The following is a 9026-nucleotide window of genomic DNA, read 5'->3' as shown; positions in this document are numbered from 1 at the left end:
ACAGTGCTACATCAGTGAGCCAAATTTTGTAATGATTGGCTGAAGCATTCCTGAGATATAGCTGTCTGATTGAAATGGGCAAAACAACAGTACAGTCAGGGTGTGGCTGGAGGCTGTATCTTACCGAAAGTTTAAGTTTTTTCTCTAAATCTTTAAAAGGACTGTCTCCTGGTTTTAATGACATCAGATTTATGTATGTTGGGCGAAAATCGGAGGAGGTAAACAAAACAACCTGTTTTCCAACAACTATCAATCATGCAAAAAGGCAAAGATGTAGAACCAAGTTCTATATGCAGTTGAAATTCGTCATGACATAGTGAATTGGACTGGCAATAAATTTCAACTGTTGGCTTGACAGGTCTGTAGATATAGGCAGAAATGCAAATCGGGGTGCTGTAGCGCCCCCATCTGACTGACTGGGACGGGTCAGTGGGCCTGAGTAGTGGGTAGGAATAGGAATCTTGTTGCCAAATTTGGTCAGTCTAGGACTTACGGTATAGGCTGGGCATTAAGTTTTAGGGAAGAAAAATAATTATTGTTCAACCCTCTGAAGTAGTGCCTTAGCACGTCTAAATTAACAATAATATAAGCTTCATTGATCCTCGTGGGGGAAAACGCCTTTATGTCTCCCAAGCTCACTTCACGGAGGGTATGCTGTGCACATCGGGCTGCCTAGCTCGAGTACCCACCAAAGCTGGGCTCGAACCTGCGACCCTCTGATTACAAGCATACAAGTTTAGCCCACTGAGCCACCCGTTGCTGTTGTTAAAACAGGTGAGATCGGTAGACAACTTCCTACCTGATCTGGTAACTCATTTTACCTCAATGAGCCTAGGAGGGTCTTAGATGTATATAGACAGTGGCGTAGCGCTCCTAATTGACCAATCGACACGAAATTTGGAGGGTCTCTGTGGTACAGTCCTACATCAGTGAGCCAAATTTTGTAATGATTGACTGAAGCATCCCTGAGATATAGCTGTCTGATTGAAATGGGCAAGACAACAGTACAGTCAGGGTGTGACTGGTGGCTGTATCTTACCGAAAGTTTATGTTTTTTCTCTAAATCTTTAAAAGGACTGTCTCCTGGTTTAAATGACTACAGATTTATGTATGTTGGGCGAAAATCCTAGGAGGTTAACAAAATAACCTGTTTTCAAAACAACTATAAATCATGCAAAAAGGCAAAGATGGAGAACCAAGTTCTATATGCAGTTGGATTTGTCAGGACATAGTGAATTGGACTGGCAATAAATTTCAACTGTAGGCTTGACAGGTCTGCAGATATAGGCAGAAATGCAAATCGGGGTGCTGTAGCGCCCCCATCTGACTGACTGGGACAGGTCAGTGGGCCTGAGTAGTGGGTAGTAATAGGAATCTTGTTGCCAAATTTGGTCAGTGTAGGACTTACGGTTTAGGCTGGGCATTGAGTTTTAGGGAAGAAAAATAATTATTGTTCAACCCTCTGGAGTAGTGCCTGAGCACATCTGAATGGCTCGTTTAATAATAATAGAAGCTTCATTGATCGTCGTCGGGAAAACGCCTTTATGTCTCCCCAGCTCACTTCACGGAGGGTATGCTGTGCACATCGGGCTGCCTAGCTCGAGTACCCACCTAAGCTGGGTTCGAACCTGCGACCCTCTGATTACAAGCATACAAGTTTAGCCCACTGAGCCACCCGCTGCTGTTGGTAAAACTGGAGAGATCGCTGGACACCTTCCTACCTGATCTGGAAACTCATTGTACCTCAATGAGCCTAGGTGGGTCTTAGATGTATATAGACAGTGGCGTAGCGCTCCCGATTGACCGATCGACACGAAATTTGGAGGGTCTCTCTGTGGTACAGTCCTACATCAGTGAGCCAAATTTTGTAATGATTGACTGAAGCATCCCTGAGATATAGCTGTCTGATTGAAATGGGCAAGACAACAGTACAGTCAGGGTGTGGCTGGTTGCTGTATCTTACCGAAAGTTTAAGTTGTTTCTCTAAATCTTTAAAAAGACTGTCTCCTGGTTTGAATGACACCAGATTTATGTATGTTGGGCGAAAATCCGAGGAGGTTAACAAAATAACCTGTTTTCAAACAACTATAAATCATGAAAAAAGGCAAAGATGTAGAACCAAGTTCTATATGCAGTTGAAATTCGTCATGACATAGTGAATTGGACTGGCAATAAATTTCAACTGTTGGCTTGACAGGTCTGTAGATATAGGCATAAATGCAAATCGGGGTGCTGTAGCGCCCCCATCTGACTGACTGGGACGGGTCAGTGAGACTGAGTAGTGGGTAGGAATTGTAATCATGTTGCCAAATTTGGTCAGTCTAGGACTTACGGTTTAGGCTGGGCATTCAGTTTTAGGGAAGAAAAATAATTATTGTTCAACCCTCTGTAGTAGTGCTTGAGCAGGTCTTAATTAACAATAATATAAGCTTCATTGACCCGCATGGGGAAAACGCCTTCACGTCTCCCCAGCTCACTTCACAGAGGGTATGCTGTGCACATCGGGCTGCCTAGCTCGAGTACCCACCGAAGCTGGGTTCGAACCTGCGACCCTCTGATTACAAGCATACAAGTTTAGCCCACTGAGCCACCCGTTGCTGTTGGTAAAACGGGTGAGATTGGTAGACACCTTCCAACCTGATCTGGTAACTCGTTTTTGCTCAATGAGCCTAGGTGGGTCTTAGATGTATATAGACAGTGGCGTAGCGCTCCCAATTGACCGATCAACACGACATTTGGAGGGTCTCTCTGTGGTACAGTCCTACATCAGTTAGCCAAATTTTGTAATGATTGGCAGAAGCATTCCTGAGATATAGCTGTCTGATTGAAATGGGCAAGACAACAGTACAGTCAGGGTGTGGCTGGTGGCTGTATCTTACCGAAAGTTTAAGTTTTTTCTCTAAATCTTTAAAAAGACTGTCTCCTGGTTTGAATGACACCAGATTTATGTATGTTGGGCGAAAATCCGAGGAGGTTAACAAAATAACCTGTTTTCAAACAACTATAAATCATGAAAAAAGGCAAAGATGGAGAACCAAGTTCTATATGCAGTTGAAATTCGTCATGACATAGTGAATTGGACTGGCAATAAATTTCAACTGTTGGCTTGACAGGTCGGTAGATATAGGCATAAATGCAAATCGGGGTGCTGTAGCGCCCCCATCTGACTGACTGGGACAGGTCAGTGGGACTGAGTAGTGGGTAGGAATAGGAATCTTGTTGCCAAATTTGGTCAGTCTAGGACTTACGGTTTAGGCTGGGCATTCAGTTTTAGGGAAGAAAAATAAGTATTGTTCAACCCTCTGAAGTAGTGCCTGAGCATGTCTAAATTAACAATAATATAAGCTTCATTGATCATCGTGGGGAAAACGCCTTCACATCTCCCCAGCTCACTTCACGGAGGGTATGCTGTGCACATAGGGCTGCCTAGCTCGAGTACCCACCGAAGCTGGGTTCGAACCTGCGACCCTCTGATTACAAGCATACAAGTTTAGCCCACTGAGCCACCCGTTGCTGTGGTTAAAATGGGTGAGATCGCTGGACACCTTCCTACCTGATCTGGAAACTCATTTTTCCTCAATGAGCCTAGGTGGGTCTTAGATGTATATAGACAGTGGCGTAGCGCTCCTGATTGACCGATTGACACGAAATTTGGAGGGTCTCTCTGTGGTACAGTCCTACATCAGTGAGCCAAATTTTGTAATGATTGGCTGAAGCATCCCTGAGATATAGCTGTCTGATTGAAATGGGCAAGACATCAGTACAGTCAGGGTGTGGCTGGTGGCTGTATCTTACCGAAAGTTTAAGTTTTTTCTGTAAATCTTTAAAAGGACTGTCTCCTGATTTGAATGACATCAGATTTATGGATGTTAGGCGAAAATCCTAGGAGGTTAACAAAAAAACCTGTTTTCAAAACATCTGTAAATCATGCAAGAAGGCAAAGATGTAGAACCAAGACCTATATGCAGTTTGATTTGACAGGACATAGTGAATTGGACTGGCAATAAATTTCAACTGTAGGCTTGACAGGTCTGGAGATATAGGCAGAAATGCAAATCGGGGTGCTGTAGCGCCCCCATCTGACTGACTGGGACGGGTCAGTGGGACTGAGTAGTGGGTAGGAATAGGAATCTTGTTGCCAAATTTGGTCAGTCTAGGACTTACGGTTTAGGCTGGGCATTCAGTTTTAGGGAAGAAAAATAATTATTGTTCAACCCTCTGAAGTAGTGCCTGAGCACGTCTAAATTAACAATAATATAAGCTTCATTGATCATCGTGCGGAAAACGCCTTCACGTCTCCCCAGTTCACTTCACGGAGGGTATGCTGTGCACATCGGGCTGCCTAGCTCGAGTACCCACCGAAGCTGGGTTCGAACCTGCGACCCTCTGATTACAAGCATACAAGTTTAGCCCACTGAGCCACCCGTTGCTGTGGTTAAAGCAGGTGAGATCAGTAGACACCTTCCTACCTGATCTGGTAACTCATTTGAGCTGAATTGGCCTAGGTTGGTCTTAGTAATATAAAAACAGTGGCCATAGCCACTGTTTTCAGGGTAGGCTGAGGGTCAGAGGACAAATGTACCAGCTAAATTTGATTTAGATTGGTCATCATTAAGCCAGTCAAATTGCTGCTTGATTTTGATTGGCCGATGGCGGCCATTGTTTCAGGACTCATGACTGCCATTGTATGTGACTGACCTCAGGCTGCGTCCTAGTACATACCTTCCAAATTTCAGTTGGATTGGCCGAGGCAGTCAGAAGACATTGGCAGTTTTTAGTTGTAGCGCCCCCTATGGATGAAATGCGGCCCGCCTTGGATCGTGTCCCCAGAATGGTGTAGGGAGGTAGGATTTCAAATTTGGTCAAGGTAGGCCAAGGCACGGCCAAGTTATAGCAGTCAGACCACAACTGGTCAAATTTGGACATTGTTTGGGCGTGGCTAATGGCCGTAGGACATAGAAAAGTCTGAAATTTGTGGATGATTCTTGATCAGCTCAGAGTTCTGATTCGTTTGACACCTCATATGTCTGATTTGGTAGGACAAGCTAAGACTTTAAGAGATAAGTAGTATTTGCAAAATATGCAAATTAGCAAAAAATCTAAGTAGGCGGAGCTTCATGGTCCCACTGACTTTTTGGTAGGGCATGGCCGTCTGTATCAGCAGAAAAAAGAATTTCGGTTGTAGGACAAACAGGACAGGAGATATCGACCGAAACATGTTGGGAGGCGCTACGGCGCCCCCCATTGGCTGAGTCGGACGGGCCGGACAACCTGAGTAGTGGGTAGGAATTCCAATCATCCTACCAAATTTGGTCAGCCTAGGACTTACAGTTTAGGCTGGGCATTCAGTTTTAGGGAAGAAAAATAATAATAAAAACTAGAAACTGCAGGCAGTTACTGAAGGGTCCAAAGGGTATGACAAGTAGGACAGGTAGGACAGGTAGGACAACAGATGGTTTGAGTAGAAGGTAGAAATCAGGATGGAGATTGTTGAGTGTCCGTCTAACAGGTCAGGAAATGTAGGACAGAATGTAGGACCCTGTGGTGTAGTGCCTGAACCTGACTGAATGCAATGTTTTGGTCAGATAGTCTGAGTAGTAGGTAGAAATCAGGATATAGATTAGTTAGTATCGGTCTAACAGGTCAGCAAATGCAGGACAGAATGTAGAACCCTGTGGTGGAGTGCCTTAGCCTGACTTAACTCTTTCATTGTCGCCACCTAGTGGTTCGGACGCATACGTCCAAATTTTCAATAACAAAAAAAAATGACGTTCAATAAAAGAAACAAATGTATCAAATCAACCAAAAACGGCTTGTTACACTACAAAAAACCTTTCAGATAATATCTGTAGAAAGTTGCGCAATTTTTGTGCCATGGTTTTTTTGTGACAAGTAAAAATAAAATGACCATGGTAGCCATCTTTAAACGGGTCGAGTGTCAGGAAGTAAAATATAAGTGTTAATAAAATGAAAACTAAGCACTTCAAACTATTTCTTTCACGGCCAATAATTCATAAACCGTCACAGTATTAAGACAAAACACGCATTTTTCCATAAATATGACTGTAATGCTCTGAAATAGCTTGCTCACTCATCGCGGAAAAATGTCAGTCGGCATTCTGTACATTCGTGCAATGTTTATTATCTTCGGAGTTTTAGAAGAAAACCAATGAATAAAATGACAAAGTTACCCTCGTTTGAAAGCTTGATCTCTTATGTACATAAATCAATCACTGTAATCCTTCATTGTCAAGTATTTTTTCAGATATATGCTCTGCTTCCCTGCTAGCACATTATTTTTTACGCACTGAACCTTTGCCCATGGTTATGTTTCACCATAATAAACTTTTTACATGAACATCAAATTACAGTGTCATTTGCTTCATCCAATAGAGGTGTGTCTAAGGTTTGCAAAATGGTATGGGATGTGCTGATTGGGCATTGTTTTTCGCGCTGGGGACATGAATGCGCAACTTATTATCTGCAGGTGCAGTTTTTGTGGGAGTGTCTCGATTACGCATTACGCACGTAGTCTCCGTGAGTTTACCCAGTTATTTTCGGACAACAACTTTTTTGACTGAAGAAAAATGGCTCGGATGACTTTCACTGTTGAGAAAGCACAGAAGATGATTTTGAAGAGTGGTTCGGGGGAAGAAAGTGTCGCTTTAATCCATTGATTCGATGGAGGAGGACGCTTTTTTGCGCGGAGAGGATGCAACGCTCGACATAAGTACATTTATTTACAGTTTACTCTTTTATTCTATAGATTTTTATAATTCCGTGATTCAGTAAATTACAATTAACATTTGCTTTGGTAACACTTGTATTGTGGTACATTGGGAAAAGTTCCGCATCGCCTTTGTCAAGCTTTGAAGTGTGCAAAGTAATGCAGCGCTTTTGGCTTTCACTTGGGCAAAGTTACGCGGGGCTTTGTTTGGGCAAAGTTATGTGGGGCACTTGTCGGCCTTGTTTGAGCAAAGTTATGTACAGTACTTGTCGGCTTTGTTTGGGTAACATTATGTACGGTACTTGTCGGCTTTGTTTGGGCAAAGTTATGCGGGGCACTTGTCAGCTTTGTTTGGGCAAAGTTATGCGGGGCACTTGTCGGGCTTTGTTTGGGCAAAGTTATGCGGGGCACTTGTCGGGCTTTGTTTGGGCACAGTTATGCGGGGCACTTGTCGGGCTTTGTTTGGGCACAGTTATGCAGGGTTAGGGTTAGAAACAAAATGTTTCTTATGACCCATAAGTGGTAATGCATTTAGAAAGAAAGACGCTATCCCAAAACACTGCTAGTTACACTGCGGCCATTTTGGATAGGTTTTGGATAGGTTTGGCACAAGTCGTGTGAATAAAATATAGATTTTCCTACAAATGTGTGGTGATTTTGTGTGACAAAATGTTACTTATGACCCATAAGTGGTAATGCATTTAGAAAGAAAGACGCTACCCCAAAAAACACTGCTAGTTACACTGTGGCCAGTTTGGATAGGTTTTGGATAGGTTTTGGATAAGTTTGGCACAAGTCGTGTGAATAAAATATAGATTTTCCTACAAATGTGTGGTGATGATGTGTGACAAATTGTTACTTATGACCTATAAGTGGTAATGCATTTAGAAAGAAAGTTGCTACCCCAAAAAACACTGCTAGTTACACTATTGCCATTTTGGATAAGTTTCAGATTAGTTTAGGTTAGGTTTTGAATAGGAAAGGCTCCCAGTTGCACCATTTGCTCTTTCCTCCGTAAAACCTGTTGGGCTGCATCAAATGATATGAAATTGGGCACACATGTAGAAAACAAGTTTCGGAACCAGATTTTTAAAATTGGACCTATTCCATCATGTAGTTTTTGAAATATTTACAAAAATCCAAGACACAAAGACAGGTTTTTGTATTTTTCCAGCTGTTTTTGTTATATTCGCATGTCCATAAATTATACACAGGTTATTCATTTCGTTATTGAACTTCCTACAATCAATTGTAAAGGGGTCAACTCTGATTTTAGGTATCAGGCATGTGTCTGTGACTTTTATATCTGAAGTTATAAGGTAATTATTCCAAAGAGGGAAGAAATGCCCCCCCATGCAAGGGGCCCCTGGTGCCCTCCATAGAGTTAATACATGTTTTGGGTCAGATGGCCTGACTAGTTGGTAGATTTAGGGACCTTCATACCTGGTCTGGTAAGTGTAGATATTACAGAGTTGCTTTTTTATACTGCCTGTGTAAACATAGGCTGTGTTGCATATTCTTAACAAAGTGCTGAGTTGCAAGAGTGTGACATGTAACAGCAGTAATATCGAGCTGTATCCTATTCTATGTTTTACATTTAGACAGGAGAAAGGCTAAAAGTAGTGAAGGCATTATTGAAATGGAGCGCTGACTCCACCTGCTGGCCAATTTATTATAAAATTGTAATTGCTGCAGTGTACACAGCCTGAAGAAAGATTGAAGTTTGAAAGATTTGTAAAAGTCAAATGGCAGGAAAATATAAGCAGATTAAAAATATGGACTTAGATGAAGGGAAAGGTGATTAATATTTTAATTTTTAAATAAACAATAAGCAGATTTCAGCTGCATTAACCAAGGTTGGTCTTAGACATATTATGACAGTGGCTGTAGTGCCCCCGTTTGACCGATTGCCACCAAACTTGGAAGGTGTTTCTGAAGTCTAGTAACACAGATGTGCGTCAAAATTTGTGAGGATTGGATGAAGCATGCCAGAGATATAGCTATTTGAATGAAATAGGCATGGAAACAGTGTGGCCAGCAGGTGGAGTCAGCGCTCCATTTTAGAAATTGTATTCAATACTTTCAGGCCTTCTTATGTGTAAATTAAGTCTGATAATGTTCTATGAGACAAATGGGTGAAAAATAAAAGTGAATTAAAAATATGGACTCAGTTGAAGGGAAAGGTAACAATTCTTTCAAGGTTTTATGAGAAATAAGGACATTTCAACTGAATTTGCTAAGGTGGGTCTTAGACATATATGGACAGTGGCTGTAGCGCCCCCGTTTGACCGATTGGCAC

Source organism: Paramormyrops kingsleyae, chromosome 13 (genome assembly GCF_048594095.1).
Source record: "Paramormyrops kingsleyae isolate MSU_618 chromosome 13, PKINGS_0.4, whole genome shotgun sequence".
Classification (NCBI taxonomy): Eukaryota; Metazoa; Chordata; class Actinopteri; order Osteoglossiformes; family Mormyridae; genus Paramormyrops; species Paramormyrops kingsleyae.
The sequence above is the reverse complement of the archived record's forward strand: the minus strand, read 5'-3'. Positions refer to the sequence as shown.